The 18,414-nt window shown below is 47.2% G+C and overlaps 53 non-coding genes across 53 annotated transcripts; all 53 read left to right on the top strand.

The window, feature by feature from the left end:
- The first annotated feature begins 124 nt into the window (after window positions 1–124).
- Window positions 125–243, top strand: LOC145141155 (5S ribosomal RNA). The gene has a single exon (XR_013722472.1). It is a non-coding gene; the product is annotated as a 5S ribosomal RNA (ribosomal RNA).
- A 230-nt stretch (window positions 244–473) lies between these two features.
- LOC145144006 (5S ribosomal RNA) lies at window positions 474–591 on the top strand. The gene has a single exon (XR_013725028.1). It is a non-coding gene; the product is annotated as a 5S ribosomal RNA (ribosomal RNA).
- A 230-nt stretch (window positions 592–821) lies between these two features.
- Window positions 822–940, top strand: LOC145152211 (5S ribosomal RNA). The gene has a single exon (XR_013732741.1). It is a non-coding gene; the product is annotated as a 5S ribosomal RNA (ribosomal RNA).
- A 231-nt stretch (window positions 941–1,171) lies between these two features.
- On the top strand, window positions 1,172–1,290 carry LOC145155759 (5S ribosomal RNA). Its single transcript, XR_013736188.1, has one exon. It is a non-coding gene; the product is annotated as a 5S ribosomal RNA (ribosomal RNA).
- Window positions 1,291–1,519: 229 nt separating this feature from the next.
- On the top strand, window positions 1,520–1,638 carry LOC145147267 (5S ribosomal RNA). Its single transcript, XR_013728174.1, has one exon. It is a non-coding gene; the product is annotated as a 5S ribosomal RNA (ribosomal RNA).
- A 236-nt stretch (window positions 1,639–1,874) lies between these two features.
- On the top strand, window positions 1,875–1,993 carry LOC145153330 (5S ribosomal RNA). Its single transcript, XR_013733845.1, has one exon. It is a non-coding gene; the product is annotated as a 5S ribosomal RNA (ribosomal RNA).
- Window positions 1,994–2,223: 230 nt separating this feature from the next.
- Window positions 2,224–2,342, top strand: LOC145152212 (5S ribosomal RNA). The gene has a single exon (XR_013732742.1). It is a non-coding gene; the product is annotated as a 5S ribosomal RNA (ribosomal RNA).
- A 230-nt stretch (window positions 2,343–2,572) lies between these two features.
- Window positions 2,573–2,690, top strand: LOC145143513 (5S ribosomal RNA). The gene has a single exon (XR_013724544.1). It is a non-coding gene; the product is annotated as a 5S ribosomal RNA (ribosomal RNA).
- Window positions 2,691–2,920: 230 nt separating this feature from the next.
- LOC145152213 (5S ribosomal RNA) lies at window positions 2,921–3,039 on the top strand. Its single transcript, XR_013732743.1, has one exon. It is a non-coding gene; the product is annotated as a 5S ribosomal RNA (ribosomal RNA).
- A 231-nt stretch (window positions 3,040–3,270) lies between these two features.
- LOC145154290 (5S ribosomal RNA) lies at window positions 3,271–3,389 on the top strand. Its single transcript, XR_013734768.1, has one exon. It is a non-coding gene; the product is annotated as a 5S ribosomal RNA (ribosomal RNA).
- Window positions 3,390–3,617: 228 nt separating this feature from the next.
- On the top strand, window positions 3,618–3,735 carry LOC145148151 (5S ribosomal RNA). Its single transcript, XR_013729048.1, has one exon. It is a non-coding gene; the product is annotated as a 5S ribosomal RNA (ribosomal RNA).
- A 230-nt stretch (window positions 3,736–3,965) lies between these two features.
- On the top strand, window positions 3,966–4,084 carry LOC145152470 (5S ribosomal RNA). The gene has a single exon (XR_013732994.1). It is a non-coding gene; the product is annotated as a 5S ribosomal RNA (ribosomal RNA).
- A 231-nt stretch (window positions 4,085–4,315) lies between these two features.
- Window positions 4,316–4,434, top strand: LOC145152214 (5S ribosomal RNA). The gene has a single exon (XR_013732744.1). It is a non-coding gene; the product is annotated as a 5S ribosomal RNA (ribosomal RNA).
- A 232-nt stretch (window positions 4,435–4,666) lies between these two features.
- On the top strand, window positions 4,667–4,785 carry LOC145144434 (5S ribosomal RNA). Its single transcript, XR_013725442.1, has one exon. It is a non-coding gene; the product is annotated as a 5S ribosomal RNA (ribosomal RNA).
- Window positions 4,786–5,014: 229 nt separating this feature from the next.
- LOC145144007 (5S ribosomal RNA) lies at window positions 5,015–5,132 on the top strand. The gene has a single exon (XR_013725029.1). It is a non-coding gene; the product is annotated as a 5S ribosomal RNA (ribosomal RNA).
- Window positions 5,133–5,362: 230 nt separating this feature from the next.
- Window positions 5,363–5,481, top strand: LOC145152215 (5S ribosomal RNA). Its single transcript, XR_013732745.1, has one exon. It is a non-coding gene; the product is annotated as a 5S ribosomal RNA (ribosomal RNA).
- Window positions 5,482–5,713: 232 nt separating this feature from the next.
- Window positions 5,714–5,832, top strand: LOC145154292 (5S ribosomal RNA). Its single transcript, XR_013734770.1, has one exon. It is a non-coding gene; the product is annotated as a 5S ribosomal RNA (ribosomal RNA).
- Window positions 5,833–6,061: 229 nt separating this feature from the next.
- Window positions 6,062–6,180, top strand: LOC145152471 (5S ribosomal RNA). Its single transcript, XR_013732995.1, has one exon. It is a non-coding gene; the product is annotated as a 5S ribosomal RNA (ribosomal RNA).
- Window positions 6,181–6,411: 231 nt separating this feature from the next.
- LOC145154230 (5S ribosomal RNA) lies at window positions 6,412–6,530 on the top strand. The gene has a single exon (XR_013734713.1). It is a non-coding gene; the product is annotated as a 5S ribosomal RNA (ribosomal RNA).
- Window positions 6,531–6,763: 233 nt separating this feature from the next.
- Window positions 6,764–6,882, top strand: LOC145141163 (5S ribosomal RNA). The gene has a single exon (XR_013722477.1). It is a non-coding gene; the product is annotated as a 5S ribosomal RNA (ribosomal RNA).
- Window positions 6,883–7,111: 229 nt separating this feature from the next.
- On the top strand, window positions 7,112–7,229 carry LOC145144008 (5S ribosomal RNA). The gene has a single exon (XR_013725030.1). It is a non-coding gene; the product is annotated as a 5S ribosomal RNA (ribosomal RNA).
- Window positions 7,230–7,459: 230 nt separating this feature from the next.
- LOC145152216 (5S ribosomal RNA) lies at window positions 7,460–7,578 on the top strand. Its single transcript, XR_013732746.1, has one exon. It is a non-coding gene; the product is annotated as a 5S ribosomal RNA (ribosomal RNA).
- A 231-nt stretch (window positions 7,579–7,809) lies between these two features.
- On the top strand, window positions 7,810–7,928 carry LOC145154293 (5S ribosomal RNA). Its single transcript, XR_013734771.1, has one exon. It is a non-coding gene; the product is annotated as a 5S ribosomal RNA (ribosomal RNA).
- Window positions 7,929–8,157: 229 nt separating this feature from the next.
- Window positions 8,158–8,276, top strand: LOC145147268 (5S ribosomal RNA). Its single transcript, XR_013728175.1, has one exon. It is a non-coding gene; the product is annotated as a 5S ribosomal RNA (ribosomal RNA).
- A 235-nt stretch (window positions 8,277–8,511) lies between these two features.
- LOC145153331 (5S ribosomal RNA) lies at window positions 8,512–8,630 on the top strand. Its single transcript, XR_013733846.1, has one exon. It is a non-coding gene; the product is annotated as a 5S ribosomal RNA (ribosomal RNA).
- A 230-nt stretch (window positions 8,631–8,860) lies between these two features.
- On the top strand, window positions 8,861–8,979 carry LOC145152217 (5S ribosomal RNA). The gene has a single exon (XR_013732747.1). It is a non-coding gene; the product is annotated as a 5S ribosomal RNA (ribosomal RNA).
- Window positions 8,980–9,209: 230 nt separating this feature from the next.
- LOC145143514 (5S ribosomal RNA) lies at window positions 9,210–9,327 on the top strand. The gene has a single exon (XR_013724546.1). It is a non-coding gene; the product is annotated as a 5S ribosomal RNA (ribosomal RNA).
- Window positions 9,328–9,557: 230 nt separating this feature from the next.
- On the top strand, window positions 9,558–9,676 carry LOC145155423 (5S ribosomal RNA). The gene has a single exon (XR_013735864.1). It is a non-coding gene; the product is annotated as a 5S ribosomal RNA (ribosomal RNA).
- Window positions 9,677–9,907: 231 nt separating this feature from the next.
- On the top strand, window positions 9,908–10,026 carry LOC145154294 (5S ribosomal RNA). Its single transcript, XR_013734772.1, has one exon. It is a non-coding gene; the product is annotated as a 5S ribosomal RNA (ribosomal RNA).
- Window positions 10,027–10,255: 229 nt separating this feature from the next.
- Window positions 10,256–10,373, top strand: LOC145144009 (5S ribosomal RNA). The gene has a single exon (XR_013725031.1). It is a non-coding gene; the product is annotated as a 5S ribosomal RNA (ribosomal RNA).
- Window positions 10,374–10,603: 230 nt separating this feature from the next.
- LOC145153797 (5S ribosomal RNA) lies at window positions 10,604–10,722 on the top strand. Its single transcript, XR_013734289.1, has one exon. It is a non-coding gene; the product is annotated as a 5S ribosomal RNA (ribosomal RNA).
- A 231-nt stretch (window positions 10,723–10,953) lies between these two features.
- LOC145154295 (5S ribosomal RNA) lies at window positions 10,954–11,072 on the top strand. Its single transcript, XR_013734773.1, has one exon. It is a non-coding gene; the product is annotated as a 5S ribosomal RNA (ribosomal RNA).
- Window positions 11,073–11,301: 229 nt separating this feature from the next.
- On the top strand, window positions 11,302–11,419 carry LOC145144010 (5S ribosomal RNA). Its single transcript, XR_013725032.1, has one exon. It is a non-coding gene; the product is annotated as a 5S ribosomal RNA (ribosomal RNA).
- Window positions 11,420–11,650: 231 nt separating this feature from the next.
- Window positions 11,651–11,769, top strand: LOC145152218 (5S ribosomal RNA). The gene has a single exon (XR_013732748.1). It is a non-coding gene; the product is annotated as a 5S ribosomal RNA (ribosomal RNA).
- A 231-nt stretch (window positions 11,770–12,000) lies between these two features.
- On the top strand, window positions 12,001–12,119 carry LOC145154877 (5S ribosomal RNA). Its single transcript, XR_013735347.1, has one exon. It is a non-coding gene; the product is annotated as a 5S ribosomal RNA (ribosomal RNA).
- Window positions 12,120–12,351: 232 nt separating this feature from the next.
- Window positions 12,352–12,470, top strand: LOC145154296 (5S ribosomal RNA). Its single transcript, XR_013734774.1, has one exon. It is a non-coding gene; the product is annotated as a 5S ribosomal RNA (ribosomal RNA).
- Window positions 12,471–12,700: 230 nt separating this feature from the next.
- Window positions 12,701–12,819, top strand: LOC145152498 (5S ribosomal RNA). Its single transcript, XR_013733028.1, has one exon. It is a non-coding gene; the product is annotated as a 5S ribosomal RNA (ribosomal RNA).
- A 229-nt stretch (window positions 12,820–13,048) lies between these two features.
- On the top strand, window positions 13,049–13,167 carry LOC145152499 (5S ribosomal RNA). Its single transcript, XR_013733029.1, has one exon. It is a non-coding gene; the product is annotated as a 5S ribosomal RNA (ribosomal RNA).
- A 229-nt stretch (window positions 13,168–13,396) lies between these two features.
- On the top strand, window positions 13,397–13,515 carry LOC145142847 (5S ribosomal RNA). Its single transcript, XR_013723912.1, has one exon. It is a non-coding gene; the product is annotated as a 5S ribosomal RNA (ribosomal RNA).
- A 230-nt stretch (window positions 13,516–13,745) lies between these two features.
- LOC145145598 (5S ribosomal RNA) lies at window positions 13,746–13,864 on the top strand. Its single transcript, XR_013726563.1, has one exon. It is a non-coding gene; the product is annotated as a 5S ribosomal RNA (ribosomal RNA).
- A 228-nt stretch (window positions 13,865–14,092) lies between these two features.
- LOC145149092 (5S ribosomal RNA) lies at window positions 14,093–14,211 on the top strand. Its single transcript, XR_013729952.1, has one exon. It is a non-coding gene; the product is annotated as a 5S ribosomal RNA (ribosomal RNA).
- A 229-nt stretch (window positions 14,212–14,440) lies between these two features.
- LOC145155663 (5S ribosomal RNA) lies at window positions 14,441–14,559 on the top strand. The gene has a single exon (XR_013736092.1). It is a non-coding gene; the product is annotated as a 5S ribosomal RNA (ribosomal RNA).
- Window positions 14,560–14,788: 229 nt separating this feature from the next.
- Window positions 14,789–14,907, top strand: LOC145139075 (5S ribosomal RNA). Its single transcript, XR_013721824.1, has one exon. It is a non-coding gene; the product is annotated as a 5S ribosomal RNA (ribosomal RNA).
- A 231-nt stretch (window positions 14,908–15,138) lies between these two features.
- Window positions 15,139–15,257, top strand: LOC145152219 (5S ribosomal RNA). The gene has a single exon (XR_013732749.1). It is a non-coding gene; the product is annotated as a 5S ribosomal RNA (ribosomal RNA).
- Window positions 15,258–15,487: 230 nt separating this feature from the next.
- On the top strand, window positions 15,488–15,606 carry LOC145153573 (5S ribosomal RNA). The gene has a single exon (XR_013734074.1). It is a non-coding gene; the product is annotated as a 5S ribosomal RNA (ribosomal RNA).
- A 229-nt stretch (window positions 15,607–15,835) lies between these two features.
- On the top strand, window positions 15,836–15,954 carry LOC145152221 (5S ribosomal RNA). The gene has a single exon (XR_013732750.1). It is a non-coding gene; the product is annotated as a 5S ribosomal RNA (ribosomal RNA).
- Window positions 15,955–16,185: 231 nt separating this feature from the next.
- LOC145145505 (5S ribosomal RNA) lies at window positions 16,186–16,304 on the top strand. The gene has a single exon (XR_013726475.1). It is a non-coding gene; the product is annotated as a 5S ribosomal RNA (ribosomal RNA).
- A 230-nt stretch (window positions 16,305–16,534) lies between these two features.
- On the top strand, window positions 16,535–16,653 carry LOC145153498 (5S ribosomal RNA). Its single transcript, XR_013734003.1, has one exon. It is a non-coding gene; the product is annotated as a 5S ribosomal RNA (ribosomal RNA).
- Window positions 16,654–16,881: 228 nt separating this feature from the next.
- Window positions 16,882–17,000, top strand: LOC145149093 (5S ribosomal RNA). Its single transcript, XR_013729953.1, has one exon. It is a non-coding gene; the product is annotated as a 5S ribosomal RNA (ribosomal RNA).
- Window positions 17,001–17,229: 229 nt separating this feature from the next.
- LOC145155664 (5S ribosomal RNA) lies at window positions 17,230–17,348 on the top strand. The gene has a single exon (XR_013736093.1). It is a non-coding gene; the product is annotated as a 5S ribosomal RNA (ribosomal RNA).
- A 229-nt stretch (window positions 17,349–17,577) lies between these two features.
- LOC145152223 (5S ribosomal RNA) lies at window positions 17,578–17,696 on the top strand. Its single transcript, XR_013732752.1, has one exon. It is a non-coding gene; the product is annotated as a 5S ribosomal RNA (ribosomal RNA).
- Window positions 17,697–17,926: 230 nt separating this feature from the next.
- Window positions 17,927–18,045, top strand: LOC145152501 (5S ribosomal RNA). Its single transcript, XR_013733031.1, has one exon. It is a non-coding gene; the product is annotated as a 5S ribosomal RNA (ribosomal RNA).
- Window positions 18,046–18,274: 229 nt separating this feature from the next.
- On the top strand, window positions 18,275–18,393 carry LOC145152502 (5S ribosomal RNA). Its single transcript, XR_013733032.1, has one exon. It is a non-coding gene; the product is annotated as a 5S ribosomal RNA (ribosomal RNA).
- The last annotated feature ends 21 nt before the right edge of the window (window positions 18,394–18,414 follow it).

The following is an 18,414-nucleotide window of genomic DNA, read 5'->3' on the forward strand; positions in this document are numbered from 1 at the left end:
TTCATGGTTTTCGTATTTTTGGAACGGAGCCGATCGGTCTCGTGGGTCCCACGCCTCGCGTACGAAAACAAAGGAGGTTCTGCGTCTTTTAAGACATAAAAGCAATAAGCATGGATAGTATTTCGGGTGTGATCATACCAGCACTAATGCACCGGATCCCATCAGAACTCCGTAGTTAAGCGTGCTTGGGCGAGAGTAGTACTAGGATGGGTGACCCCCTTGGAAGTCCTCGTGTTGCACCCCCCTTTTTCGTTGCCCGTTTGCGATTTTTTAGATTTTACGTGCGGTTTTTTTTTTGTTTTTTTTTCTTTCTTGCTATTTCTATGCTCGGGTGGCCTCCGCTTCATGGTTCATGGTTTTCGTATTTTTGGAACGGAGCCGATCGGTCTCGTGGGTCCCACGCCTCGCGTACGAAAACAAAGGAGGTTCTGCGTCTTTTAAGACATAAAAGCAATAAGCATGGATAATATTTCGGGTGCGATCATACCGGCACTAATGCACCGGATCCCATCAGAACTCCGCAGTTAAGCGTGCTTGGGCGAGAGTAGTACTAGGATGGGTGACCCCTGGGAAGTCCTCGTGTTGCACCCCCCTTTTTCGTTGCCTATTTGCGTTTTTTTTAGATTTTACGTGCGGTTTTTTTTTGTTTTTTTTTCTTTCTTGCTATTTCTATGCTCGGGTGGCCTCCGCTTCATGGTTCATGGTTTTCGTATTTTTGGAACGGAGCCGCTCGGTCACGTGGGTCCCACGCCTCGCTTACGAAAACAAAGGAGGTTCTGCGTCTTTTAAGACATAAAACCAATAAGCATGGTTAGTATTTCGGGTGCGATCATACCAGCACTAATGCACCGGATCCCATCAGAACTCCGCAGTTAAGCGTGCTTGGGCGAGAGTAGTACTAGGATGGGTGACCCCCTGGGAAGTCCTCGTGTTGCACCCCCCCTTTTTCGTTGCCCGTTTGCGTTTTTTTAGATTTTACGTGCGGTTTTTTTTTTGTTTTTTTTTCTTTCTTGCTATTTCTATGCTCGGGTGGCCTCCGCTTCATGGTTCATGGTTTTCGTATTTTTGGAACGGAGCCGATCGGTCTCGTGGGTCCTACGCCTCGCGTACGAAAACAAAGGAGGTTCTGCGTCTTTTAAGACATAAAAGCAATAAGCATGGATAGTATTTCGGGTGTGATCATACCAGCACTAATGCACCGGATCCCATCAGAACTCCGTAGTTAAGCGTGCTTGGGCGAGAGTAGTACTAGGATGGGTGACCCCCTGGGAAGTCCTCGTGTTGCATCCCCCTTTTTCGTTGCCCGTTTGCGATTTTTTAGATTTTACGTGCGGTTTTTTTTTGTTTTTTTTTCTTTCTTGCTATTTCTATGCTCGGGTGGCCTCCGCTTCATGGTTCATGGTTTTCGTATTTTTGGAACGGAGCCGATCGGTCTCGTGGGTCCCACGCCTCGCGTACGAAAACAAAGGATGTTCTGCGTCTTTTAAGACATAAAAGCAATAAGCATTGATAATATTTCGGGTGCGATCATACCGGCACTAATGCACCGGATCCCATCAGAAGTCCGCAGTTAAGCGTGCTTGGGCGAGAGTAGTATTAGGATGGGTGACCCCCTGGGAAGTCCTCGTGTTGCACCCCTTTTTTCGTTGCCCGTTTGCGTTTTTTTAGATTTTACGTGCGTTTTTTTTTTTGTTTTTTTTTCTTTCTTGCTATTTCTATGCTCGGGTGGCCTCCGCTTCATGGTTCATGGTTCATGGTTTTCGTATTTTTGGAACGGAGCCGATCGGTCTCGTGGGTCCCACGCCTCGCGTACGAAAACAAAGGAGGTTCTGCGTCTTTTAAGACATAAAAGCAATAAGCATGGATAGTATTTCGGGTGCGATCATACCAGCACTAATGCACCGGATCCCATCAGAACTCCGCAGTTAAGCGTGCTTGGGCGAGAGTAGTACTAGGATGGGTGACCCCGTGGGAAGTCCTCGTGTTGCACCCCTTTTTTCGTTGCCCGTTTGCGTTTTTTTTAGATTTTACGTGCTGTTTTTTTTTTGTTTTTTTTTCTTTCTTGCTGTTTCTATGCTCGGGTGGCCTCCGCTTCATGGTTGATGGTTTTTGTATTTTTGGAACGGAGCCGATCGGTCTCGTGGGTCCCACGCCTCGCGTACGAAAACAAAGGAGGTTCTGCGTCTTTTAAGACATAAAAGCAATAAGCATGGATAATATTTCGGGTGCGATCATACCAGCACTAATGCACCGGATCCCATCAGAACTCCGCAGTTAAGCGTGCTTGGGCGAGAGTAGTACTAGGATGGGTGACCCCCTGGGAAGTCCTCGTGTTGCACCCCCCTTTTTCGTTGCCCGTTTGCGTTTTTTTAGATTTTACGTGCGGTTTTTTTTTTGTTTTTTTTTCTTTCTTGCTATTTCTATGCTCGGGTGGCCTCCGATTCATGGTTCATGGTTTTCGTATTTTTGCAACGGAGCCGATCGGTCACGTGGGTCCCACGCCTCGCGTACGAAAACAAAGGATGTTCTGCGTCTTTTAAGACATAAAAGCAATAAGCATGGATAGTATTTCGGGTGCGATCATACCAGCACTAATGCACCGGATCCCATCAGAACTCCGCAGTTAAGCGTGCTTGGGCGAGAGTAGTACTAGGATGGGTGACCCCTGGGAAGTCCTCGTGTTGCACCCCCCTTTTTCGTTGCCTATTTGCGTTTTTTTTAGATTTTACGTGCGGTTTTTTTTTGTTTTTTTTTCTTTCTTGCTATTTCTATGCTCGGGTGGCCTCCGCTTCATGGTTCATGGTTTTCGTATTTTTGGAACGGAGCCGATCGGTCACGTGGGTCCCACGCCTCGCTTACGAAAACAAAGGAGGTTCTGCGTCTTTTAAGACATAAAAGCAATAAGCATGGTTAGTATTTCGGGTGCGATCATACCAGCACTAATGCACCGGATCCCATCAGAACTCCGCAGTTAAGCGTGCTTGGGCGAGAGTAGTACTAGGATGGGTGACCCCCTGGGAAGTCCTCGTGTTGCACCCCCCCTTTTTCGTTGCCCGTTTGCGTTTTTTTAGATTTTACGTGCGGTTTTTTTTTTGTTTTTTTTTCTTTCTTGCTATTTCTATGCTCGGGTGGCCTCCGCTTCATGGTTCATGGTTTTCGTATTTTTGGAACGGAGCCGATCGGTCTCGTGGGTCCCACGCCTCGCGTACGAAAACAAAGGAGGTTCTGCGTCTTTTAAGACATAAAAGCAATAAGCATGGATAGTATTTCGGGTGTGATCATACCAGCACTAATGCACCGGATCCCATCAGAACTCCGTAGTTAAGCGTGCTTGGGCGAGAGTAGTACTAGGATGGGTGACCCCCTGGGAAGTCCTCGTGTTGCACCCCCCTTTTTCGTTGCCCGTTTGCGATTTTTTAGATTTTACGTGCGGTTTTTTTTTGTTTTTTTTTCTTTCTTGCTATTTCTATGCTCGGGTGGCCTCCGCTTCATGGTTCATGGTTTCGTATTTTTGGAACGGAGCCGATCGGTCTCGTGGGTCCCACGCCTCGCGTACGAAAACAAAGGAGGTTCTGCGTCTTTTAAGACATAAAAGCAATAAGCATGGATAATATTTCGGGTGCGATCATACCGACACTAATGCACCGGATCCCATCAGAACTCCGCAGTTAAGCGTGCTTGGGCGAGAGTAGTACTAGGATGGGTGACCCCTGGGAAGTCCTCGTGTTGCACCCCCCTTTTTCGTTGCCTATTTGCGTTTTTTTTAGATTTTACGTGCGGTTTTTTTTTGTTTTTTTTTCTTTCTTGCTATTTCTATGCTCGGGTGGCCTCCGCTTCATGGTTCATGGTTTTCGTATTTTTGGAACGGAGCCGATCGGTCACGTGGGTCCCACGCCTCGCTTACGAAAACAAATGAGGTTCTGCGTCTTTTAAGACATAAAAGCAATAAGCATGGATAGTATTTCGGGTGCGATCATACCAGCACTAATGCACCGGATCCCATCAGAACTCCGTAGTTAAGCGTGCTTGGGCGAGAGTAGTACTAGGATGGGTGACCCCCTGGGAAGTCCTCGTGTTGCACCCCCCCTTTTTCGTTGCCCGTTTGCGTTTTTTTAGATTTTACGTGCGGTTTTTTTTTTGTTTTTTTTTCTTTCTTGCTATTTCTATGCTCGGGTGGCCTCCGCTTCATGGTTCATGGTTTTCGTATTTTTGGAACGGAGCCGATCGGTCACGTGGGTCCCACGCCTCGCTTACGAAAACAAAGGAGGTTCTGCGTCTTTTAAGACATAAAAGCAATAAGCATGGATAGTATTTCGGGTGCGATCATACCAGCACTAATGCACCGGATCCCATCAGAACTCCGCAGTTAAGCGTGCTTGGGCGAGAGTAGTACTAGGATGGGTGACCCCCTGGGAAGTCCTCGTGTTGCACCCCCCCTTTTTCGTTGCCCGTTTGCGTTTTTTTAGATTTTACGTGCGGTTTTTTTTTTGTTTTTTTTTTCTTTCTTGCTATTTCTATGCTCGGGTGGCCTCCGCTTCATGGTTCATGGTTTTCGTATTTTTGGAACGGAGCCGATCGGTCTCGTGGGTCCCACGCCTCGCGTACGAAAACAAAGGAGGTTCTGCGTCTTTTAAGACATAAAAGCAATAAGCATGGATAGTATTTCGGGTGTGATCATACCTGCACTAATGCACCGGATCCCATCAGAACTCCGTAGTTAAGCGTGCTTGGGCGAGAGTAGTACTAGGATGGGTGACCCCCTTGGAAGTCCTCGTGTTGCACCCCCCTTTTTCGTTGCCCGTTTGCGATTTTTTAGATTTTACGTGCGGTTTTTTTTTGTTTTTTTTTCTTTCTTGCTATTTCTATGCTCGGGTGGCCTCCGCTTCATGGTTCATGGTTTTCGTATTTTTGGAACGGAGCCGATCGGTCTCGTGGGTCCCACGCCTCGCGTACGAAAACAAAGGAGGTTCTGCGTCTTTTAAGACATAAAAGCAATAAGCATGGATAATATTTCGGGTGCGATCATACCGGCACTAATGCACCGGATCCCATCAGAACTCCGCAGTTAAGCGTGCTTGGGCGAGAGTAGTACTAGGATGGGTGACCCCTGGGAAGTCCTCGTGTTGCACCCCCCTTTTTCGTTGCCTATTTGCGTTTTTTTTAGATTTTACGTGCGGTTTTTTTTTGTTTTTTTTTCTTTCTTGCTATTTCTATGCTCGGGTGGCCTCCGCTTCATGGTTCATGGTTTTCGTATTTTTGGAACGGAGCCGATCGGTCACGTGGGTCCCACGCCTCGCTTACGAAAACAAAGGAGGTTCTGCGTCTTTTAAGACATAAAACCAATAAGCATGGTTAGTATTTCGGGTGCGATCATACCAGCACTAATGCACCGGATCCCATCAGAACTCCGCAGTTAAGCGTGCTTGGGCGAGAGTAGTACTAGGATGGGTGACCCCCTGGGAAGTCCTCGTGTTGCACCCCCCCCTTTTTCGTTGCCCGTTTGCGTTTTTTTAGATTTTACGTGCGGTTTTTTTTTTGTTTTTTTTTCTTTCTTGCTATTTCTATGCTCGGGTGGCCTCCGCTTCATGGTTCATGGTTTTCGTATTTTTGGAACGGAGCCGATCGGTCTCGTGGGTCCCACGCCTCGCGTACGAAAACAAAGGAGGTTCTGCGTCTTTTAAGACATAAAAGCAATAAGCATGGATAGTATTTCGGGTGTGATCATACCAGCACTAATGCACCGGATCCCATCAGAACTCCGTAGTTAAGCGTGCTTGGGCGAGAGTAGTACTAGGATGGGTGACCCCCTGGGAAGTCCTCGTGTTGCACCCCCCTTTTTCGTTGCCCGTTTGCGATTTTTTAGATTTTACGTGCGGTTTTTTTTTGTTTTTTTTTCTTTCTTGCTATTTCTATGCTCGGGTGGCCTCCGCTTCATGGTTCATGGTTTTCGTATTTTTGGAACGGAGCCGATCGGTCACGTGGGTCCCACGCCTCGCTTACGAAAACAAAGGAGGTTCTGCGTCTTTTAAGACATAAAAGCAATAAGCATGGATAGTATTTCGGGTGCGATCATACCAGCACTAATGCACCGGATCCCATCAGAACTCCGTAGTTAAGCGTGCTTGGGCGAGAGTAGTACTAGGATGGGTGACCCCCTGGGAAGTCCTCGTGTTGCACCCCCCCTTTTTCGTTGCCCGTTTGCGTTTTTTTAGATTTTACGTGCGGTTTTTTTTTTGTTTTTTTTTCTTTCTTGCTATTTCTATGCTCGGGTGGCCTCCGCTTCATGGTTCATGGTTTTCGTATTTTTGGAACGGAGCCGATCGGTCACGTGGGTCCCACGCCTCGCTTACGAAAACAAAGGAGGTTCTGCGTCTTTTAAGACATAAAAGCAATAAGCATGGATAGTATTTCGGGTGCGATCATACCAGCACTAATGCACCGGATCCCATCAGAACTCCGCAGTTAAGCGTGCTTGGGCGAGAGTAGTACTAGGATGGGTGACCCCCTGGGAAGTCCTTGTGTTGCACCCCCCCTTTTTCGTTGCCCGTTTGCGTTTTTTTAGATTTTACGTGCGGTTTTTTTTTTGTTTTTTTTTTTCTTTCTTGCTATTTCTATGCTCGGGTGGCCTCCGCTTCATGGTTCATGGTTTTCGTATTTTTGGAACGGAGCCGATCGGTCTCGTGGGTCCCACGCCTCGCGTACGAAAACAAAGGAGGTTCTGCGTCTTTTAAGACATAAAAGCAATAAGCATGGATAGTATTTCGGGTGTGATCATACCAGCACTAATGCACCGGATCCCATCAGAACTCCGTAGTTAAGCGTGCTTGGGCGAGAGTAGTACTAGGATGGGTGACCCCCTTGGAAGTCCTCGTGTTGCACCCCCCTTTTTCGTTGCCCGTTTGCGATTTTTTAGATTTTACGTGCGGTTTTTTTTTGTTTTTTTTTCTTTCTTGCTATTTCTATGCTCGGGTGGCCTCCGCTTCATGGTTCATGGTTTTCGTATTTTTGGAACGGAGCCGATCGGTCTCGTGGGTCCCACGCCTCGCGTACGAAAACAAAGGAGGTTCTGCGTCTTTTAAGACATAAAAGCAATAAGCATGGATAATATTTCGGGTGCGATCATACCGGCACTAATGCACCGGATCCCATCAGAACTCCGCAGTTAAGCGTGCTTGGGCGAGAGTAGTACTAGGATGGGTGACCCCTGGGAAGTCCTCGTGTTGCACCCCCCTTTTTCGTTGCCTATTTGCGTTTTTTTTAGATTTTACGTGCGGTTTTTTTTTGTTTTTTTTTCTTTCTTGCTATTTCTATGCTCGGGTGGCCTCCGCTTCATGGTTCATGGTTTTCGTATTTTTGGAACGGAGCCGATCGGTCACGTGGGTCCCACGCCTCGCTTACGAAAACAAAGGAGGTTCTGCGTCTTTTAAGACATAAAACCAATAAGCATGGTTAGTATTTCGGGTGCGATCATACCAGCACTAATGCACCGGATCCCATCAGAACTCCGCAGTTAAGCGTGCTTGGGCGAGAGTAGTACTAGGATGGGTGACCCCCTGGGAAGTCCTCGTGTTGCACCCCCCCTTTTTCGTTGCCCGTTTGCGTTTTTTTAGATTTTACGTGCGGTTTTTTTTTTGTTTTTTTTTCTTTCTTGCTATTTCTATGCTCGGGTGGCCTCCGCTTCATGGTTCATGGTTTTCGTATTTTTGGAACGGAGCCGATCGGTCTCGTGGGTCCCACGCCTCGCGTACGAAAACAAAGGAGGTTCTGCGTCTTTTAAGACATAAAAGCAATAAGCATGGATAGTATTTCGGGTGTGATCATACCAGCACTAATGCACCGGATCCCATCAGAACTCCGTAGTTAAGCGTGCTTGGGCGAGAGTAGTACTAGGATGGGTGACCCCCTGGGAAGTCCTCGTGTTGCACCCCCCTTTTTCGTTGCCCGTTTGCGATTTTTTAGATTTTACGTGCGGTTTTTTTTTGTTTTTTTTTCTTTCTTGCTATTTCTATGCTCGGGTGGCCTCCGCTTCATGGTTCATGGTTTTCGTATTTTTGGAACGGAGCCGATCGGTCTCGTGGGTCCCACGCCTCGCGTACGAAAACAAAGGAGGTTCTGCGTCTTTTAAGACATAAAAGCAATAAGCATTGATAATATTTCGGGTGCGATCATACCGGCACTAATGCACCGGATCCCATCAGAAGTCCGCAGTTAAGCGTGCTTGGGCGAGAGTAGTATTAGGATGGGTGACCCCCTGGGAAGTCCTCGTGTTGCACCCCTTTTTTCGTTGCCCGTTTGCGTTTTTTTAGATTTTACGTGCGTTTTTTTTTTGTTTTTTTTTCTTTCTTGCTATTTCTATGCTCGGGTGGCCTCCGCTTCATGGTTCATGGTTCATGGTTTTCGTATTTTTGGAACGGAGCCGATCGGTCTCGTGGGTCCCACGCCTCGCGTACGAAAACAAAGGAGGTTCTGCGTCTTTTAAGACATAAAAGCAATAAGCATGGATAGTATTTCGGGTGCGATCATACCAGCACTAATGCACCGGATCCCATCAGAACTCCGCAGTTAAGCGTGCTTGGGCGAGAGTAGTACTAGGATGGGTGACCCCGTGGGAAGTCCTCGTGTTGCACCCCTTTTTTCGTTGCCCGTTTGCGTTTTTTTTAGATTTTACGTGCTGTTTTTTTTTTGTTTTTTTTTCTTTCTTGCTGTTTCTATGCTCGGGTGGCCTCCGCTTCATGGTTGATGGTTTTTGTATTTTTGGAACGGAGCCGATCGGTCTCGTGGGTCCCACGCCTCGCGTACGAAAACAAAGGAAGTTCTGCGTCTTTTAAGACATAAAAGCAATAAGCATGGATAATATTTCGGGTGCGATCATACCAGCACTAATGCACCGGATCCCATCAGAACTCCGCAGTTAAGCGTGCTTGGGCGAGAGTAGTACTAGGATGGGTGACCCCCTGGGAAGTCCTCGTGTTGCACCCCCCTTTTTCGTTGCCCGTTTGCGTTTTTTTAGATTTTACGTGCGGTTTTTTTTTTGTTTTTTTTTCTTTCTTGCTATTTCTATGCTCGGGTGGCCTCCGATTCATGGTTCATGGTTTTCGTATTTTTGCAACGGAGCCGATCGGTCACGTGGGTCCCACGCCTCGCGTACGAAAACAAAGGATGTTCTGCGTCTTTTAAGACATAAAAGCAATAAGCATGGATAGTATTTCGGGTGCGATCATACCAGCACTAATGCACCGGATCCCATCAGAACTCCGCAGTTAAGCGTGCTTGGGCGAGAGTAGTACTAGGATGGGTGACCCCTGGGAAGTCCTCGTGTTGCACCCCCCTTTTTCGTTGCCTATTTGCGTTTTTTTTAGATTTTACGTGCGGTTTTTTTTTGTTTTTTTTTCTTTCTTGCTATTTCTATGCTCGGGTGGCCTCCGCTTCATGGTTCATGGTTTTCGTATTTTTGGAACGGAGCCGATCGGTCACGTGGGTCCCACGCCTCGCTTACGAAAACAAAGGAGGTTCTGCGTCTTTTAAGACATAAAAGCAATAAGCATGAATAATATTTCGGGTGCGATCATACCAGCACTAATGCACTGGATCCCATCAGAACTCCGCAGTTAAGCGTGCTTGGGCGAGAGTAGTACTAGGATGGGTGACCCCGTGGGAAGTCCTCGTGTTGCACCCCCCTTTTTCGTTGCCCGTTTGCGTTTTTTTAGATTTTACGTGCGGTTTTTTTTTTGTTTTTTTTTTCTTTCTTGCTATTTCTATGCTCGGGTGGCCTCCGCTTCATGGTTCATGGTTTTCGTATTTTTGGAACGGAGCTGATCGGTCTCGTGGGTCCCACGCCTCGCGTACGAAAACAAAGGAGGTTCTGCGTCTTTTAAGACATAAAAGCAATAAGCATGGATAGTATTTCGGGTGTGATCATACCAGCACTAATGCACCGGATCCCATCAGAACTCCGTAGTTAAGCGTGCTTGGGCGAGAGTAGTACTAGGATGGGTGACCCCCTGGGAAGTCCTCGTGTTGCACCCCCCTTTTTCGTTGCCCGTTTGCGATTTTTTAGATTTTACGTGCGGTTTTTTTTTGTTTTTTTTTCTTTCTTGCTATTTCTATGCTCGGGTGGCCTCCGCTTCATGGTTCATGGTTTTCGTATTTTTGGAACGGAGCCGATCGGTCTCGTGGGTCCCACGCCTCGCGTACGAAATCAAAGGAGGTTCTGCGTCTTTTAAGACATAAAAGCAATAAGCATGGATAATATTTCGGGTGCGATCATACCGGCACTAATGCACCGGATCCCATCAGAACTCCGCAGTTAAGCGTGCTTGGGCGAGAGTAGTACTAGGATGGGTGACCCCTGGGAAGTCCTCGTGTTGCACCCCCCTTTTTCGTTGCCTATTTGCGTTTTTTTTAGATTTTACGTGCGGTTTTTTTTTGTTTTTTTTTCTTTCTTGCTATTTCTATGCTCGGGTGGCCTCCGCTTCATGGTTCATGGTTTTCGTATTTTTGGAACGGAGCCGATCGGTCACGTGGGTCCCACGCCTCGATTACGAAAACAAAGGAGGTTCTGCGTCTTTTAAGACATAAAAGCAATAAGCATGATTAGTATTTCGGGTGCGATCATACCAGCACTAATGCACCGGATCCCATCAGAACTCCGCAGTTAAGCGTGCTTGGGCGAGAGTAGTACTAGGATGGGTGACCCCCTGGGAAGTCCTCGTGTTGCACCCACCCTTTTTCGTTGCCCGTTTGCGTTTTTTTAGATTTTACGTGCGGTTTTTTTTTTGTTTTTTTTTCTTTCTTGCTATTTCTATGCTCGGGTGGCCTCCGCTTCATGGTTCATGGTTTTCGTATTTTTGGAACGGAGCCGATCGGTCTCGTGGGTCCCACGCCTCGCGTACGAAAACAAAGGAGGTTCTGCGTCTTTTAAGACATAAAAGCAATAAGCATGGATAGTATTTCGGGTGTGATCATACCAGCACTAATGCACCGGATCCCATCAGAACTCCGTAGTTAAGCGTGCTTGGGCGAGAGTAGTACTAGGATGGGTGACCCCCTGGGAAGTCCTCGTGTTGCACCCCCCTTTTTCGTTGCCCGTTTGCGATTTTTTAGATTTTACGTGCGGTTTTTTTTTGTTTTTTTTTCTTTCTTGCTATTTCTATGCTCGGGTGGCCTCCGCTTCATGGTTCATGGTTTTCGTATTTTTGGAACGGAGCCGATCGGTCTCGTGGGTCCCACGCCTCGCGTACGAAATCAAAGGAGGTTCTGCGTCTTTTAAGACATAAAAGCAATAAGCATGGATAATATTTCGGGTGCGATCATACCGGCACTAATGCACCGGATCCCATCAGAACTCCGCAGTTAAGCGTGCTTGGGCGAGAGTAGTACTAGGATGGGTGACCCCTGGGAAGTCCTCGTGTTGCACCCCCCTTTTTCGTTGCCTATTTGCGTTTTTTTTAGATTTTACGTGCGGTTTTTTTTTTGTTTTTTTTTCTTTCTTGCTATTTCTATGCTCGGGTGGCCTCCGCTTCATGGTTCATGGTTTTCGTATTTTTGGAACGGAGCCGATCGGTCACGTGGGTCCCACGCCTCGCTTACGAAAACAAAGGAGGTTCTGCGTCTTTTAAGACATAAAAGCAATAAGCATGGTTAGTATTTCGGGTGCGATCATACCAGCACTAATGCACCGGATCCCATCAGAACTCCGCAGTTAAGCGTGCTTGGGCGAGAGTAGTACTAGGATGGGTGACCCCCTGGGAAGTCCTCGTGTTGCACCCCCCCTTTTTCGTTGCCCGTTTGCGTTTTTTTAGATTTTACGTGCGGTTTTTTTTTTGTTTTTTTTTCTTTCTTGCTATTTCTATGCTCGGGTGGCCTCCGCTTCATGGTTCATGGTTTTCGTATTTTTGGAACGGAGCCGATCGGTCACGTGGGTCCCACGCCTCGCTTACGAAAACAAAGGAGGTTCTGCGTCTTTTAAGACATAAAAGCAATAAGCATGGATAGTATTTCGGGTGCGATCATACCAGCACTAATGCACCGGATCCCATCAGAACTCCGCAGTTAAGCGTGCGTGGGCGAGAGTAGTACTAGGATGGGTGACCCCCTGGGAAGTCCTCGTGTTGCACCCCCCTTTTTTCGTTGCCCGTTTGCGTTTTTTTAGATTTTACGTGCGGTTTTTTTTTTGTTTTTTTTTTCTTTCTTGCTATTTCTATGCTCGGGTGGCCTCCGCTTCATGGTTCATGGTTTTCGTATTTTTGGAACGGAGCCGATCGGTCTCGTGGGTCCCACGCCTCGCGTACGAAAACAAAGGAGGTTCTGCGTCTTTTAAGACATAAAAGCAATAAGCATGGATAGTATTTCGGGTGTGATCATACCAGCACTAATGCACCGGATCCCATCAGAACTCCGTAGTTAAGCGTGCTTGGGCGAGAGTAGTACTAGGATGGGTGACCCCCTGGGAAGTCCTCGTGTTGCACCCCCCTTTTTCGTTGCCCGTTTGCGATTTTTTAGATTTTACGTGCGGTTTTTTTTTTGTTTTTTTTTCTTTCTTGCTATTTCTATGCTCGGGTGGCCTCCGCTTCATGGTTCATGGTTTTCGTATTTTTGGAACGGAGCCGATCGGTCTCGTGGGTCCCACGCCTCGCGTACGAAAACAAAGGAGGTTCTGCGTCTTTTAAGACATAAAAGCAATAAGCATTGATAATATTTCGGGTGCGATCATACCGGCACTAATGCACCGGATCCCATCAGAACTCCGCAGTTAAGCGTGCTTGGGCGAGAGTAGTACTAGGATGGGTGACCCCCTGGGAAGTCCTCGTGTTGCACCCCCCTTTTTCGTTGCCCGTTTGCGATTTTTTAGATTTTACGTGCGGTTTTTTTTTGTTTTTTTTTCTTTCTTGCTATTTCTATGCTCGGGTGGCCTCCGCTTCATGGTTCATGGTTTTCGTATTTTTGGAACGGAGCCGATCGGTCTCGTGGGTCCCACGCCTCGCGTACGAAAACAAAGGAGGTTCTGCGTCTTTTAAGACATAAAAGCAATAAGCATTGATAATATTTCGGGTGCGATCATACCGGCACTAATGCACCGGATCCCATCAGAACTCCGCAGTTAAGCGTGCTTGGGCGAGAGTAGTACTAGGATGGGTGACCCCCTGGGAAGTCCTCGTGTTGCACCCCTTTTTTCGTTGCCCGTTTGCGTTTTTTTAGATTTTACGTGCGGTTTTTTTTTTGTTTTTTTTTCTTTCTTGCTATTTCTATGCTCGGGTGGCCTCCGCTTCATGGTTCATGGTTTTCGTATTTTTGGAACGGAGCCGATCGGTCACGTGGGTCCCACGCCTCGCTTACGAAAACAAAGGAGGTTCTGCGTCTTTTAAGACATAAAAGCAATAAGCATGGATAGTATTTCGGGTGTGATCATACCAGCACTAATGCACCGGATCCCATCAGAACTCCGTAGTTAAGCGTGCTTGGGCGAGAGTAGTATTAGGATGGGTGACCCCCTGGGAAGTCCTCGTGTTGCACCCCCCTTTTTCGTTGCCCGTTTGCGATTTTTTAGATTTTACGTGCGGTTTTTTTTTTGTTTTTTTTTCTTTCTTGCTATTTCTATGCTCGGGTGGCCTCCGCTTCATGGTTCATGGTTTTCGTATTTTTGGAACGGAGCCGATCGGTCTCGTGGGTCCCACGCCTCGCGTACGAAAACAAAGGAGGTTCTGCGTCTTTTAAGACATAAAAGCAATAAGCATTGATAATATTTCGGGTGCGATCATACCGGCACTAATGCACCGGATCCCATCAGAACTCCGCAGTTAAGCGTGCTTGGGCGAGAGTAATACTAGGATGGGTAACCCCCTGGGAAGTCCTCGTGTTGCACCCTTTTTTTCGTTGCCCGTTTGCGTTTTTTTAGATTTTACGTGCGGTTTTTTTTTTGTTTTTTTTCTTTCTTGCTATTTCTATGCTCGGGTGGCCTCCGCTTCATGGTTCATAGTTTTCGCATTTTTGGAACGGAGCCGATCGGTCTCGTGGGTCCCACGCCTCGCGTACGAAAACAAAGGAGGTTCTGCGTCTTTTAAGACATAAAAGCAATAAGCATGGATAGTATTTCGGGTGTGATCATACCAGCACTAATGCACCGGATCCCATCAGAACTCCGTAGTTAAGCGTGCTTGGGCGAGAGTAGTACTAGGATGGGTGACCCCCTGGTAAGTCCTCATGTTGCACCCCCCTTTTTCGTTGCCCGTTTGCGATTTTTTAGATTTTACGTGCGGTTTTTTTTTGTTTTTTTTTCTTTCTTGCTATTTCTATGCTCGGGTGGCCTCCGCTTCATGGTTCATGGTTTTCGTATTTTTGGAACGGAGCCGACCGGTCTCGTGGGTCCCACGCCTCGCGTACGAAAACAAAGGAGGTTCTGCGTCTTTTAAGACATAAAAGCAATAAGCATTGATAATATTTCGGATGCGATCATACCGGCACTAATGCACCGGATCCCATCAGAACTCCGCAGTTAAGCGTGCTTGGGCGAGAGTAGTACTAGGATGGGTGACCCCCTGGGAAGTCCTCGTGTTGCACCCCTTTTTTCGTTGCCCGTTTGCGTTTTTTTAGATTTTACGTGCGGTTTTTTTTTTGTTTTTTTTTCTTTCTTGCTATTTCTATGCTCGGGTGGCCTCCGCTTCATGGTTCATGGTTTTCGTATTTTTGGAACGGAGCCGATCGGTCACGTGGGTCCCACGCCTCGCTTACGAAAACAAAGGAGGTTCTGCGTCTTTTAAGACATAAAAGCAATAAGCATGGATAGTATTTCGGGTGCGATCATACCAGCACTAATGCACCGGATCCCATCAGAACTCCGCAGTTAAGCGTGCTTGGGCGAGAGTAGTACTAGGATGGGTGACCCCCTGGGTAGTCCTCGTGTTGCACCCCCCCTTTTTCGTTGCCCGTTTGCGTTTTTTTAGATTTTACGTGCGGTTTTTTTTTTGTTTTTTTTTCTTTCTTGCTATTTCTATGCTCGGGTGGCCTCCGCTTCATGGTTCATGGTTTTCGTATTTTTGGAACGGAGCCGATCGGTCACGTGGGTCCCACGCCTCGCTTACGAAAACAAAGGAGGTTCTGCGTCTTTTAAGACATAAAAGCAATAAGCATGGATAGTATTTCGGGTGCGATCATACCAGCACTAATGCACCGGATCCCATCAGAACTCCGCAGTTAAGCGTGCTTGGGCGAGAGTAGTACTAGGATGGGTGACCCCCTGGGAAGTCCTCGTGTTGCACCCCCCTTTTTCGTTGCCCGTTTGCGATTTTTTAGATTTTACGTGCGGTTTTTTTTTTGTTTTTTTTTCTTTCTTGCTATTTCTATGCTCGGGTGGCCTCCGCTTCATGGTTCATGGTTTTCGTATTTTTGGAACGGAGTCGATCGGTCTCGTGGGTCCCACGCCTCGCGTACGAAAACAAAGGAGGTTCTGCGTCTTTTAAGACATAAAAGCAATAAGCATTGATAATATTTCGGGTGCGATCATACCGGCACTAATGCACCGGATCCCATCAGAACTCCGCAGTTAAGCGTGCTTGGGCGAGAGTAGTACTTGGATGGGTGACCCCCTGGGAAGTCCTCGTGTTGCACCCCTTTTTTCGTTGCCCGTTTGCGTTTTTTTAGATTTTACGTGCGGTTTTTTTTTTGTTTTTTTTTCTTTCTTGCTATTTCTATGCTCGGGTGGCCTCCGCTTCATGGTTCATGGTTTTCGTATTTTTGGAACGGAGCCGATCGGTCACGTGGGTCCCACGCCTCGCTTACGAAAACAAAGGAGGTTCTGCGTCTTTTAAGACATAAAAGCAATAAGCATGGATAGTATTTCGGGTGCGATCATACCAGCACTAATGCACCGGATCCCATCAGAACTCCGCAGTTAAGCGTGCTTGGGCGAGAGTAGTACTAGGATGGGTGACCCCCTGGGAAGTCCTCGTGTTGCACCCCCCCTTTTTCGTTGCCCGTTTGCGTTTTTTTAGATTTTACGTGCGGTTTTTTTTTTGTTTTTTTTTCTTTCTTGCTATTTCTATGCTCGGGTGGCCTCCGCTTCATGGTTCCTGGTTTTCGTATTTTTGGAACGGAGCCGATCGGTCTCGTGGGTCCCACGCCTCGCGTACGAAAACAAAGGAGGTTCTGCGTCTTTTAAAACATAAAAGCAATAAGCATGGATAATATTTCGGGTGTGATCATACCAGCACTAATGCACCGGATCCAATCAGAACTCCGTAGTTAAGCGTGCTTGGGCGAGAGTAGTACTAGGATGGGTGACCCCCTGGGAAGTCCTCGTGTTGCACCCCCCTTTTTCGTTGCCCGTTTGCGATTTTTTAGATTTTACGTGCGGTTTTTTTTTTGTTTTTTTTTCTTTCTTGCTATTTCTATGCTCGGGTGGCCTCCGCTTCATGGTTCATGGTTTTCGTATTTTTGGAACGGAGCCGATCGGTCTCGTGGGTCCCACGCCTCGCGTACGAAAACAAAGGAGGTTCTGCGTCTTTTAAGACATAAAAGCAATAAGCATTGATAATATTTCGGGTGCGATCATACCGGCACTAATGCACCGGATCCCATCAGAACTCCGCAGTTAAGCGTGCTTGGGCGAGAGTAGTACTAGGATGGGTGACCCCCTGGGAAGTCCTCGTGTTGCACCCTTTTTTTCGTTGCCCGTTTGCGTTTTTTTAGATTTTACGTGCGGTTTTTTTTTTGTTTTTTTTCTTTCTTGCTATTTCTATGCTCGGGTGGCCTCCGCTTCATGGTTCATAGTTTTCGCATTTTTGGAACGGAGCCGATCGGTCTCGTGGGTCCCACGCCTCGCGTACGAAAACAAAGGAGGTTCTGCGTCTTTTAAGACATAAAAGCAATAAGCATGGATAGTATTTCGGGTGTGATCATACCAGCACTAATGCACCGGATCCCATCAGAACTCCGTAGTTAAGCGTGCTTGGGCGAGAGTAGTACTAGGATGGGTGACCCCCTGGTAAGTCCTCATGTTGCACCCCCCTTTTTCGTTGCCCGTTTGCGATTTTTTAGATTTTACGTGCGGTTTTTTTTTGTTTTTTTTTCTTTCTTGCTATTTCTATGCTCGGGTGGCCTCCGCTTCATGGTTCATGGTTTTCGTATTTTTGGAACGGAGCCGACCGGTCTCGTGGGTCCCACGCCTCGCGTACGAAAACAAAGGAGGTTCTGCGTCTTTTAAGACATAAAAGCAATAAGCATTGATAATATTTCGGATGCGATCATACCGGCACTAATGCACCGGATCCCATCAGAACTCCGCAGTTAAGCGTGCTTGGGCGAGAGTAGTACTAGGATGGGTGACCCCCTGGGAAGTCCTCGTGTTGCACCCCTTTTTTCGTTGCCCGTTTGCGTTTTTTTAGATTTTACGTGCGGTTTTTTTTTTGTTTTTTTTTCTTTCTTGCTATTTCTATGCTCGGGTGGCCTCCGCTTCATGGTTCATGGTTTTCGTATTTTTGGAACGGAGCCGATCGGTCACGTGGGTCCCACGCCTCGCTTACGAAAACAAAGGAGGTTCTGCGTCTTTTAAGACATAAAAGCAATAAGCATGGATAGTATTTCGGGTGCGATCATACCAGCACTAATGCACCGGATCCCATCAGAACTCCGCAGTTAAGCGTGCTTGGGCGAGAGTAGTACTAGGATGGGTGACCCCCTGGGAAGTCCTCGTGTTGCACCCCCCTTTTTCGTTGCCCGTTTGCGATTTTTTAGATTTTACGTGCGGTTTTTTTTTTGTTTTTTTTTCTTTCTTGCTATTTCTATGCTCGGGTGGCCTCCGCTTCATGGTTCATGGTTTTCGTATTTTTGGAACGGAGCCGATCGGTCTCGTGGGTCCCACGCCTCGCGTACGAAAACAAAGGAGGTTCTGCGTCTTTTAAGACATAAAAGCAATAAGCATTGATAATATTTCGGGTGCGATCATACCGGCACTAATGCACCGGATCCCATCAGAACTCCGCAGTTAAGCGTGCTTGGGCGAGAGTAGTACTAGGATGGGTGACCCCCTGGGAAGTCCTCGTGTTGCACCCCCCTTTTTCGTTGCCCGTTTGCGATTTTTTAGATTTTACGTGCGGTTTTTTTTTGTTTTTTTTTCTTTCTTGCTATTTCTATGCTCGGGTGGCCTCCGCTTCATGGTTCATGGTTTTCGTATTTTTGGAACGGAGCCGATCGGTCTCGTGGGTCCCACGCCTCGCGTACGAAAACAAAGGAGGTTCTGCGTCTTTTAAGACATAAAAGCAATAAGCATTGATAATATTTCGGGTGCGATCATACCGGCACTAATGCACCGGATCCCATCAGAACTCCGCAGTTAAGCGTGCTTGGGCGAGAGTAGTACTAGGATGGGTGACCCCCTGGGAAGTCCTCGTGTTGCACCCCTTTTTTCGTTGCCCGTTTGCG

The sequence above is a fragment of the Lactuca virosa genome, chromosome 1 (genome assembly GCF_052849685.1).
Source record: "Lactuca virosa cultivar CGN04683 chromosome 1, Lactuca_virosa_CGN04683_v6, whole genome shotgun sequence".
Taxonomy (NCBI): domain Eukaryota; kingdom Viridiplantae; phylum Streptophyta; class Magnoliopsida; order Asterales; family Asteraceae; genus Lactuca; species Lactuca virosa.